Source organism: Salvelinus namaycush, chromosome 21 (assembly GCF_016432855.1).
Source record: "Salvelinus namaycush isolate Seneca chromosome 21, SaNama_1.0, whole genome shotgun sequence".
Taxonomy (NCBI): domain Eukaryota; kingdom Metazoa; phylum Chordata; class Actinopteri; order Salmoniformes; family Salmonidae; genus Salvelinus; species Salvelinus namaycush.
The window spans coordinates 24,011,738-24,025,204 of record NC_052327.1 but is presented as its reverse complement, the minus strand read 5'-3'; the positions used below and the strand labels follow the sequence as shown (position 1 = coordinate 24,025,204).

The 13,467-nt window shown below is 45.8% G+C and overlaps 1 protein-coding gene across 2 annotated transcripts in view; it reads left to right on the top strand.

Annotated features, from left to right (window-relative positions):
- The window catches only part of cdh13 (cadherin 13, H-cadherin (heart)), a 568,028-nt gene that overhangs the window by 227,499 nt on the left and 327,062 nt on the right, over positions 1-13,467 (top strand). The window lies entirely within an intron of this gene.

Below are 13,467 nucleotides of genomic sequence, written 5' to 3'. Positions count from 1 at the left end.
CAGACATTTTGATTCCATCCCCTGATGCTTTTATTCATTCATGTACAACAAAATATGTGTAAAACGTAACATTAGAGAGATAGTAGAGGTGTTTGGGTTTCAACTACAGACTTAGATTCCAGATCTAGGCTGTGCATTTATCTGGCAGAATCTGTCTGAGAGAAAATGGACTCAAATTCTCTCATGGGTGACTTGATGCTATCAGTCACAAGTTGAAGGTTTGTGATAAAAGAGTCATAAGAAGACTGCGAGAATCTAGTTTATTGAAATGCCTCTGGGGTGTCTTCCTGACTAAAGCATTCCCTTGCAAAAGAGAGTGATTCTTTCTTCAAGTCACACACAATTGATTGTATCCCACTTGCAGTGATAGACACAAGTCTAGTTAGTTGAGTGCATGTTCGTAGATGTGACTTTGCTTTTTTAATGACTGTCAATGGAGTGTGTGGCTAAACATAAGTGTCTGGGGTGTTTGATTGGTGGTGAAGTAGAAGGAAGGAGCAGGCTTCCCGAGAGAGGGGCAGAGGGAGACAGCAGGCCCAGGTGGGATTAAACCAGAGACACAGCCAAGCACTTGACATGTACATCTCTCTCCTGAGCTCTCCCCAGCTACACACAACACGCAAGCACATACAGTGCATTCGGAAAGTATTCAGACTCCTTGACTTAAAAAAAACAAAATCCAGCTCATAAGTCTACACACAATACCCCATAATGACAAAGCACCATTTATTAAAAATAAAAAACTGAAATATCACATTTACATAAGTATTCAGACCTTTTACTCAATAGTTTGTTGAATCACCTTTGGCAGCGATTACAGCCTTGGGTCTTTTTGGGTATGACGCTACAAGCTTGGCACACCTGTATTTGTGGATTTAAGAATGATGAAGGCCACTGTGTTCTTGGGGACCTTCAATGCTGCAGACATTTTTTGGTATCCATCCCCAGATCTGTGCCTCGACACAATCCTGTCTCGGAGCTCTACGGACAATCCCTCGACCTCATGGATTGTTTTTTGCTCTGACATGCACTGTCAACAGTGGGACCTTATATAGAGAGGTGTGTGCCTTTCCAAATCATGTCCAATCAATTGAATTTACCACAGGTGGACTTCAATCAAGTTGTAGAAACATCTCAATTTCGAGTCTCATAGCAAATGGTCTGAATACACACACACACACATGCACACACATGTACACACAGCCTCCAATCTCAGTCCCCACTGGCAAGCATGCACACATCATTTTTTTAAATTGATTTTATTTAACCTTTATTTAACGAGGTAAGTCTTTAAACCACTGCCATTTCACTTCAGTTAAATGTAGATTTTGATTAAGGAGTGTGACTGTGTCCACCTGCGTGAGTGTCTGAGGAGTTGTGTAGTTGTCTGTGTTCGATGGTTTAAGTTATGACATATCAGTGGTTTAACAGTTTGTGTCGGTGTTGACTCTTTCATTGGAAGATGCTGTTTGTATTTAGTTGCTTACGTCCATATATGGCCTGTTGCCATGACATGCTTGGTGCTGGATGTTGCACTGTTAGTCACATTAGATCCAGAGAAAACATTGCTAAAAGGATAGCATGCAATTACTCTCTCTCCCTCTTGGTCTGCTACCAATGCACTGCCCAATTTAATTCAGAAATGTGGAAATGAGTCATGGATTGATTCCCAGGAGCGGCAGCATTATGATAATCCATTGCCTCCCCTGCTCTGCTATGTTTTAGAGCCTGCCTGGCCCACTCATAACACATTGTGTTATTGGAGCTCCACGCTAACTGCTTTATCAGTCACACAGATGCAAAGTTTGGGGCTTTCACCTGACTTTTCCCTAACACACACACACACACACACACGCAGACACACACGCAGACACACACGCAGACACACACGCAGACACACACCCACGTACATACACGCACAACACACACACACACGCGCGCACGCACGCACGCACATTCACGCACACAAACTCTCTCTCTCTCTCTCTCTCTCTCTCTCTCTCTCTCTCTCTCTCTCTCTCTCTCTCTCTCTCTCTCTCTCTCTCTCTCTCTCTCTCTCTCTCTCTCTCTCTCTCTCTCTCTCTCTCTCTCTCTCTCTCTCTCTCTCTCTCTCTCTCTCTCTCTCTCTCTCTCTCTCTCTCTCTCTCTCTCTCTCTCTCTCATACACACACACACACCCCCACCCCCACTGGGCTATGACCTCATGCCAATCATTCATCCTCTATACAGGCTGTTTACCAGAGCCCACAACATCATTCTGTTTCCTCCTCTGTCTCTCTCTCTCTCGCTCTCTCTCTCTCTCTCTCAGGAGGGAGTCTCTAACAGGATGTTGTTATATATTAATCTCTGTTGTAAACAGCACCGTTGATTGTTCTAGACTGACGCATTGTATTGTTAATGGTCTGAAATGTGAGGAAGGAACCACACGCTTTCCGCTGTTATGAAACACTCAGACAATATTCAGAGGTGAGAGAAGGAGGGAGAGAGATACTGTATAGAAGAACAACACAGACAACAGACGACGAGGACACGGGATCAGCAACTTCCCATGATTCGTAGTTTTTAACCGCTGCACTGTTATAGTTTGTATTTGCAGTTTTCTGCAGCTTACCCAAATCATTGACTTACTGCTGTTCAGTTGCTACCACCATATACAGAAATGAAGAACAGATGTAGAATGTTATTCCTTCACAATCAAATGCACTCATACAAATAAACGCAGGCTCATGTAAACAACAACAAATGAAAACAAAAGTTTAAAGCACTGACACAGTTTGTCCATGTGATACTTCCTGTGTCAGAACATTCGTCTTTCTGTCTAAGCAAGCGTGGAATTCATATCTAGCAATCTCTCACACACTCTCCTTCCTATCCTCTCTCTCCTCCCTCTCCTCTCTCTCCTCCCTCTCCTCTCTCTCCTCCCTCTCCCCTCTCTCTCCATCTCCTCTCTCTCCTCCCTCTCCTCTCTCTTTCTCCATCTCCTCTCTCTCCTCCCTCTCCTCTCTCTCCTCCCTCTCCTCTCTCTCTCTCCATCTCTCTCCCTCTCATTCGATGGTCATGGTCTTTATAGTTCTCCTGTAAAGGCTCTATTATCATTGGGCTGGACTGCAGCCTGTCCCCATGCCCATACCCATGTCAGGCTTGGTAAATCCCCCTCAGATGGAGTCTGGCTCAGGGTAGATGACAGATGACAGTAGCCTCTACCTCTGCTGCTGGAGACTCTGAGCTCCCAAATGCATTGGGGTGTTTTTTTAGTCTGTCTGATCCCTAGTGCAGCACAGAGCACATGAGCAGGTCACTCACTCCTGTATAGGACTTGAGAGGGATTTCATGATTACTTACAGTTGTACAGTTGGAGACGCAGCCATTTCCATAGAAACAAGACACAAAGGAAGTTGAAGAAGATAGAGGATTTAGAGAAAAAGAAAACAAGCAGAAGCTCCTGGGTATAAGGATATAAGTGAGCTGTTATCATTGGCTGAGGTGTGTAAAGGTATGAGAGAGCTGGAGGAGAGTTTAAAGGACTGGACATCCGTCTGTAGCCAGACACACAGCCAGACTCTGAGATAGAACTTGAGAAGATAACAAACACTACACACAGTTTAAAAGGTGTGTTTGAGGAAGTTTGGCTATGCATGTAGGTGTATATTTGACTGTGTGTGTCTGTATATCTGACCAGTCAATGCTCTGTTCTTTTAAAGATAGTCTGCCCTCTGTAGACCTAAACCATCTTTGGCAGCGCATTGATGTTGTTGGACAGAATCGTGTGAGTGTTTGTCTGCTTGTTGTGCATGTACTGTATGGTCAGCACACTGTGAAATAGCTTCCTGGCAACAAGGCTAACCAATTCCCTGTTATCTGAAAGGAAGGTTAACTCATAATAGTTGTTCCTCCTCACTACCAAAAGGCTGACAAAAAAGGTTTTTACAGAGTCTCCCAGCTGGGTTGAGACTGGCACATGAAAGCTGAGAGAATGGGGATCAGGGGACAGAGACATGCTCCCGATGCCAGATCAAATTACTGCTCTCAGATAAGACCTATTCCTCAATGCTCCCAGACGCCGCTGTAGAATGACACAATGGCAGCACAACCTCATCCCCCAGCTTACTGCAGTCTACTCAGCCTCATAGATACTGACAGCAGGGCGATGAGAGACAAGGAGGAGGAGCCACAGGAGAGAACCGAGAGAGATGGAGATGGAGAGAGAGACAGAGAGCGATATGTATATACAGTATATATATATATATATATAGAGAGAGAGAGTATGGAGTAAGAGAGAGGGAAAGAGAGCGAGGGAGAGAGAGAGAGATGGAAAAAGAGAGAGGGAAAAAGAGTGCGAGAGGGAAAGAGAGAGAGAAATTGGGAGTGAGAGAAGAGACAGATAATGAAAGAGAGAGAGAGATTCAATAATCCATCAGGAATAATATATGTTTGCTGTTGTCTCTTTGTATGAGTTAAGGTACCACACTGTTCCCGTTCTCTGTACTATTGCTGCTACAGAACATTACTGCATATTTTCCTGATGATTTATCTGACAGTGTGCTGCAGCTTGGGGTCTGACGATTTCCTCCACATAGTTCAGGAGCACAGTAGCCGTGATTTCTCCTCCCCTTCCAGCTAGTTGAGAGTAGGTTTTCTCTGTGTGGTGGTGTTGCTCTCCTGCTGTCCCCATAAGCTCAGCCACCAGAGGGGCAATATCGTTTACATTTGCCAAAAGGAATGTTTTGATCCACTGTAGGGTAGTAATGGAATCACTGTATCCAACAGCTGTTTGTTCGCCATCGATCTGCCTCCCTCCCCTCTGTGGTCCTCAGGCCCTCGACAGTTGGCACACAGCTTCAGTGGTGCAGTCTTGCTCTCTCTCTCTGCCGGGGTCTCACATGGCCTCCCATGGCCTCATCAGGGTAACTCATACCCTTCCTTACTTAATTACACACACAGTGTGTGCTCTACACCACGTCTGTGGCTCTGGAAGAAGACCAAGATAGACAAAACAAGTTGAGTTTGAACAAGTTGTGCAAACTGTGTGTGTGTACGAAGCTTACATGCTTTTGTCCCACTGGGATGCTAGGGGTGTTAACCATTTATATGCTAGGGGTGTTAACCAATATAACTTTTAAAGTGTAAAACTGGAGGAGTCCAATATGTCAGTTGCACGTAGAATCAGTTATGGCTCTCATCAGGCACATATTTGTTGTACACAGTTTTTGTTGTTGTTCTTCTGAACCCACCTCCCGCAAGTTGCCGTGACATTGTCAAGTCCCCCCCCCCCCCCCCCCCCCCGCCCACCCCAAGCAATACGACTGATAAATAGCTAACAACATAGCTACACAGACTATCTGAGTTAACCTTGTATCTTTATTGACCTTTTACTTCAATAGTTTGCACTGTCTCTTTGCACACTCACAGGGCCCTACACACTCACACACACTGTCACTCCAACACGCACTCACGCACTCACACACTCACTCCATCACTCCATCATTTGTTCTCTCACACATAATATTCACATAAATTTGTACTGACTCCACACACCTGCACACACACTAATATGCAAGCTGCACTCACGTCGGTAGCCATGAAGTGCTTTGAAAGGCTGGTCATGGCTCACATCAACACCATCATGCCAGAAACCATAGACCCACTCCAATTTGCATACCGCCCCAACAGATCCACAGATGATGCAATCTCTATTGCACTCAACACTGCCCTTTCCCATCTGGACAAAAGGAACACTTATGTGAGAATGCTGTTCATTGACTATAGCTCAGCATTCAACACTATAGTGCCCTCAAAGCTCATCAATAAGCTAAGGACCTTGGGACTAAACACCTCCCTCTGCAACTGGATCCTGCACTTCCTGATGGGCCGCCTCCAGGTAGTAAGGGTAGGTAACAACACATCTGCCATGCTGATTCTCAACACTGGGGCCCCTCAGGGGTGCGTGCTTAGTCCCCTCCTGTACTCCCTGTTCACCCACGACTCTGTGGCCAAGCACGACTCCAACACCATCATTAAGTTAGCTGACGACACAACAGTGGTAGGCCTGATCACCGACAAGACAACAATGAGACAGCCTATAGGGAGGAGGTCAGAGACTGCCAGGACAAAAACCTCTCTCTCAATGTGAGCAAGACAAAGGAGCTGATCGTAGACTATAGAAAAAGGAGGGCCGGGCATGCCCCCATTAACATCGACAGGACTGAAGTGGAGCGGGTCGAGAGTTTCAAGTTCCTTGGTGTCCACATCACCAACAAATTATCATGGTCCAAACACACCAAGATAGTTGTGAAGAGGGCATGACAACACCTTTTCCCCCTCAGGAGACTGAAAAAATTGGGCATTGGTCCACAGATCATCAAAAAGTTCTACAGCAGCACCATCGAGAGCATCCTAATCGGTTGCATCACCGCCTCTATTTCTTGAACTGCAATGTTGGTTAAGAGCTTGTAAGTAAGCATTTCATGTTGCATTTCATGTTATATGTATTTGGCGCATGTGACGAATACAATTTGATTTGATTTTGATTTGATTTGATTTTATACTGTTGCCTAGCCCCCTTACCCCTATACATATCTACCTCCATCACTCCAGTATCCCTGTCCCCTTACCCCTATACATATCTACCTCCATCACTCCAGTATCCCTGTCCCCTTACCCCTATACATATCTACCTCCATCACTCCAGTATCCCTGTCCCCTTACCCCTATACATATCTACCTCCATCACTCCAGTATCCCTGTCCCCTTACCCCTATACATATCTACCTCCATCACTCCAGTATCCCTGTCCCCTTACCCCTATACATATCTACCTCCATCCCTCCAGTATCCCTGTCCCCTTACCCCTATACATATCTACCTCCATCACTCCAGTATCCCTGTCCCCTTACCCCTATACATATCTACCTCCATCACTCCAGTATCCCTGTCCCCTTACCCCTATACATATCTACCTCCATCACTCCAGTATCCCTGTCTCCTTCCCCCTATACATATCTACCCCCATCACTCCAGTATCCCTGTCTCCTTCCCCCTATACATATCTACCTCCATCACTCCAGTATCCCTGTCTCCTTCCCCCTATACATATCTACCTCCATCACTCCAGTATCCCTGTACATGGAAATATGTTATTGGAACTGACTTTTTCAATATTTGCTGTATGTAGTATGCTTACTTACTTACTTGCTTTATTGTGTATTTCATATTTCCTATTCTTATTTCTTGTGTGTTTTTTTCTAGTAATGCATTGTTATTGATTAATGCATTGCTGGGTTTAGAGATGGCAAGAAAGGCATTTCACTGTACCAGTATCCAAACATGCATGGATTGAGATGCGGTCACTGCTCGAGTGTGTGTAGCTACTAGCTACATAGTTTCCATATCAACAGTATTGCCACAGCAGCATATTATTTGATTTACACTTGATAATACAAAATGTTGGGTCTAATTGGCTGATACGCGCAGCAGAGAGAGGCAGAAAGACAGAGATGAGCGGCTGCATCAACGACCCTCTGACTCAACTCCATCCTTACTTCAGTCGGTAGGTGCACATGAGTCAGGGCAGCAGCAACACAGGTTGTCTAAACTCTAGCTAACCGCTATATATTATACACTAAATATCCACACAAGCCACTAGCCAGCCAGCCATACTGTATATCATGAGTTAGAAGATGATGAATATTATATTATGAAGTTGTTATTCAAGAATTTAAGAGCATTGATAATAAATCACAATCAGTAAAAAGAATCAAGCTTGCTCACTAGCAGATTTACATCAATCATCAATCATCAACATCATCGATCAGCTGATAGCCCACACTATCAGGGTTTTATTTTGTCATTTTGAGCACCTGCCTCCTCGTTATGTTCCGGTCATTACTAATTACGCTCACACGCTCACTAATAGTTCTGATCCCAAAAGCCGTTAAATGTTCCAAATTCTAACCCAAAGTGCTGAACCAGCCGTTCACTCCTCCCTCTCCTTATGTGTGTCTGAGGCCTGCAGCCCTGCAGCAGCCAGGGACACACAGTAAAGTAGCACTCTGTCCCCATGATCACTTAGAATGAGGGAAAAGCACCCGACACAGCAGTCTGCAGACTGGGACTACTCTGTCTTGTTATGGATGGTCAACTCCTGAAAAAATTTGGGACAATATTCACCTTTTTTATAGTGCCCACTGGTGCTTGGGGTTTAGCTCTAGTGACATTCTTTATGGCTTTCTCCACTCATAGCTTATGGATGGTGTGGAAATAAAACATGAAATATTCAGAGGTAGATTAAAATCTCCATTACCCTAAAGAGAGCTTAAAGGCAAATGGGTCTAGGACTGGAGGTCTCCTCTCTTTCTGGTCTTAGAGCTAGTTTTAGCTTCAGCCACAGACCTACTGTAGCACTGTGGTTCTGGTCTTCTCTCCGACCTCAGAGGAAGGGTTTACTGTAGATCAAACTGGTGTGTTCTGTTTACTCACTGGCTGCTAATCAATTCAGAACACCCAGACAACAGCGGCTCATTCATACCGTGTCGTGTTTTGATGTGGAATTAAACTGTTTCATTCTGCCTTTAGTGACTTTGTCAGTACATCAGTGTTACAGTGTAATGTCAGCCAAGGTTGGGCAGGGGATGACAGTATTGAATAACTCCCCCTCCCATCCCTGGCCTTTAATGATGATTGATTAACATTCGCCGGGTAATGTTCTGCATTCTCACAAGGTCACTTTATATCACCATATTAATGATACAGCCTGAAAAGATGAAATCAATGTATGCGATTATATGATATACTGTACAAATGCAACAGATGCTTGTTATTTCTGTCTGTGTACTAGACGAATCACATTCAGAGTAAAATATCAGAAGTCTTGTGGTGTTCAGAGGTCAGTCCCACTGAGATGTAGAATCAGATTAACACCTGCATATTTGACGCAGTAACAAAGCAAACAATATAATAAATATTTGCCTGTGAACAATCTCTGGAACTTTGGCGACTAATAAGTATTTTTTTAAACCTCCCGCTTTGGGCTGGATGTGTCAATGTGTAGTTCATACATGCATAATCTGTGGGCCCCCTAGCAATATGGGTTCTAGCCAATGAGCTCGCCATTTGAGTGAGAGAGAGAAAGAGAGCGATGGCGTGGTGCACAAGTCTGCACATATGGGATGAAATACACCATTTTCAGGAACCACTTTTGGCTCGTGAACGCTACTTTCAGAACTACTGGCTAAAATGTATACAAAAATAACTTGAGAATCTCTTTAACCCAGAAGTAAAATCAAGCATGATTTGGTCAGCTGCGTGATTAACTTCTGTGTTCATACGTGTTTGAAATGAAGAGTTCCAGCAAACACGAAGTCTCCACCCTTGCAAAAAGAAACTCTCAGCCAAAGACCCCCCCACCCCCCCCACCCACCTTCCAATCCATGTGGGCGCACGTGCGAAGCAGTTTAAGCACTGCCTTCGCCCAATCCTGTTACGTAATAATCAATGAAGAAAATCTAAAAACTGTCCCGGCAGTTTCTTCGGTCTACACGCAGAATCTGTCCGCGGGAGATTAGCCTGTGAATGTTAAGAACATGGCTCAACGGACTGGGCAACATGTTCACTCGGATTTAATGTGGAACATTATTTTCTAATTAAGTTCAATTAGAGTGAAAAATAATGTTAATGAGATGGAAATGGAAAGGAACAGAGAGAGAAAGATAGAGAGATGAAGAGAGGGAAGGGAAGAGAGAGTGAGAGAGAGAGAGAGAGAGACATAGAGGGAAGGGAAGAGAGAGAGAGAGAGCGACATAGAGGGAAGGGAAGAGAGAGAGAGAGAGAGAGAGAGGGAAATTTAGAGAGAGTGAGCGAGACAGAGAGAGAGAGAGATGAAGAGAGGGAAGGGGAGAGAGAATGAGAGAGACAGACAGACAGACAGACAGACAGACAGACAGACAGACAGACAGACAGACAGACAGACAGACAGACAGACAGACAGACAGACAGACAGACAGACAGACAGACAGACAGAGAGAGAGAGAGAGAGATGAAGAGAGGGAAGGGGAAAGAGAATGAGAGAGAGAGAGAGACAGACAGACAGACAGACAGACAGACAGACAGACAGACAGACAGACAGACAGACAGACAGACAGACAGACAGACAGACAGACAGACAGACAGACAGACAGACAGAGAGGGAAGGGGATAGAGAGTGAGAGAAAGACAGACAGACAGACAGACAGACAGACAGACAGACAGACAGACAGACAGACAGACAGACAGACAGACAGACAGACAGACAGACAGACAGACAGACAGACAGGGACATGGATGGAGAGAGCTGCTTTTCTCTCCGACCATCCTCACCATCAGCATCACCATGGCGACAAGCTTGGGGTCAGTCGGGTCGGGAGGAGAGGGATGCAGCGTGCTGATTGGTGGGTGGATGATGGGCAGGCAGAGTGTGGAGTGGTAAATAACACACTCATTTAGCCAGGTGACATGTTGAGTGTTCTGTCCTGTTGAGTGTTGCTCACGTGTTCGGACAGCCACAACATGCCTTGAGTTCAGTGTGTGGGTGGGGGTGGGTGGGGGGTGCTGGGGCGAGGGGCAGATGGCTCTAAATTGTCAACCCTGGGATTTCTATGGTGACTAGTACAGCAGATGTAGCCTGTAAATGAGACACTGGCATGATTCTTCTGGAGAAAACCCAATGCATGAATGACACCCACACCAATAGCATGATTGCTTACACATTATATGATATTACACCAAACGCCAGAAGCACCGTGAATGGCATACATCTACACTAATAGATAGCACTGTTACTCCCTACCCAGTATATTACTTCCACTAGATATACTATTACTCACACATTCATTCAGAATGTGCATGCACTTCATGTTAATAAATGAATTGGCAGTGCTGCTGTCCAAGTGTTGAGGGCACAGGAACAAACACATATTTTAGTCATTTTTATTATAATTTTTTTGCAGACACTCTTATCCAGTATTTCCATACTGGTCCCCCTTGGGAATCAAACCCACATCCCTGCCGCTGCAAGCACCATGCTTGCAACGGCATGCATGATGAATTACTTCCGGCGCCGACAGAGATGGCCGCCTCGCTTCGCGTTCCTAGGAAACTAAGCAGTATTTTTTTTTTTACGTGTTATTTCTTACATTGGTACCCCAGGTAATCTTAGGTTTTATTACATACAGTCGGGAAGAACTACTGAATATAAGAGCAACGTCAACTCACCATCATTACGACCAGGAATATGACTTTCCCGAAGCGGATCCTGTGTTTTGCCTTCCACCCAGGACAATGGATCTGATCCCAGCCGGCGAACCTAAACAACGTCGCCGTAAAAGGGGCAAATGAAGCGGTCTTCTGGTCAGGCTCCGGAGACGGGCACATCGCGCACCACTCCCTAGCATACTACTCGCCAATGTCCAGTCTCTTGACAACAAGGTTGATGAAAATCGAGCAAGGGTTGCCTTCCAGAGAGACGTCAGAGACTGTAACGTTCTTTGCTTCACGGAAACATGGCTCACTCGAGAGACGCTATCGGAGTTGGTGCAGCCAGCTGGTTTCTTCACGCATCGCATCGCACCGACAGAATCAAGTATCTTTCTGGTAAGAAGAGGGGCGGGGGGGGTATGCCTTATGATTAAAGAGACGTGGTGTGATCATAACAACATACAGGAACTCAAGTCCTTCTGTTCACCTGACTTAGAACTCCTCACAATCAAATGTCGACCGCATTATCTACCAAGGGAATTCTCTTCGATTATAATCAGAGCCGTATATATTCCCCCCCAAGCAGACACATCGATGGCCCTGAACAAACTTTATTTGACTCTATGTAAACTGGGAACCACATATCCTGAGGCTGCATTCATTGTAGCTGGGGATTTTAACAAGGCTAATCTGAAAACAAGACTCCCTAAATTCTATCAGCATATCGATTGTGCAACCAGGACTGGTAAAACCCTGGATCATTGTTATTCTAACTTCCGCGATGCATATAAGGCCCTCCCCCGCCCTCCTTTCGGAAAAGCTGACCACGACTCCATTTTGTTGCTTCCAGCCTACAGACAGAAACTAAAACAAGAAGCTCCCGCGCTCAGGTCTGTTCAACGCTGGTCCGACCAATCTGATTCCACGCTTCAAGACTGCTTCGATCACGTGGATTGGGATATGTTCCGTATTGCGTCCAACAACAACATTGACGAATACGCTGATTCGATGAGCGAGTTCATTAGAAAGTGCATTGGCGATGTCGTATCCACAGCAACTATAAAAACATTCCCAAACCAGAAACCGTGGATTGATGGCAGCATTCGCGCGAAACTGAAAGCGCGAACCACTGCTTTTAACCAGGGCAAGGTGACCGGAAACATGACCGAATACAAACAGTGTAGCTATTCCCTCCGCAAGGCAATCAAACAAGCTAAGCGTCAGTATAGAGACAAAGTAGAGTTGCAATTCAACGGCTCAGACACAAGAGGTATGTGGCAGGGTCTACAGTCAATCACGGATTACAAAAAGAAAACCAGCCCCGTCGCGGACCAGGATGTCTTGCTCCCAGACAGACTAAATAACTTCTTTGTTCGCTTTGAGGACAATACAGTGCCACTGACATGGCCCGCTACCAAAACCTGCGGACTCTCCTTCACTGCAGCCGACGTGAGTAAAACATTTAAACGTGTTAACCCTCGCAAGGCTGCAGGCCCAGACGGCATCCCCAGCCGCGTCCTCAGAGCATGTGCAGACCAGCTGGCTGGTGTGTTTACGGACATATTCAATCAATCCTTATCCCAGTCTGCTGTTCCCACATGCTTCAAGAGGGCCACCATTGTTCCTGTTCCTAAGAAAGCTAAGGTAACTGAGCTAAACGACTACCGCCCCGTAGCACTCACTTCCGTCATCATGAAGTGCTTTGAGAGACTAGTCAAGGACCATATCACCTCCACCCTACCTGACACCCTAGACCCACTCCAATTTGCTTACCGCCCCAATAGGTCCACAGACGACGCAATCGCAACCACACTGCACACTGCCCTAACCCATATGGACAAGAGGAATACCTATGTGAGAATGCTTTTCATCGACTACAGCTCAGCATTTAACACCATAGTACCCTCCAAACTCGTCATCAAGCTCGAGACCCTGGGTCTCGACCCCGCCCTGTGCAACTGGGTCCTGGACTTCCTGACGGGCCGCCCCCAGGTGGTGAGGGTAGGTAACAACATCTCCACCCCGCTGATCCTCAACACTGGGGCCCCACAAGGGTGCATTCTGAGCCCTCTCCTGTACTCCCTGTTCACCCACGACTGCGTGGCCATGCACGCCTCCAACTCAATCATCAAGTTTGCGGACGACACTACAGTGGTAGGCTTGATTACCAACAACGACGAGACGGCCTACAGGGAAGAGGTGAGGGCCCTCGGAATGTGGTGTCAGGAAAATAACCTCACA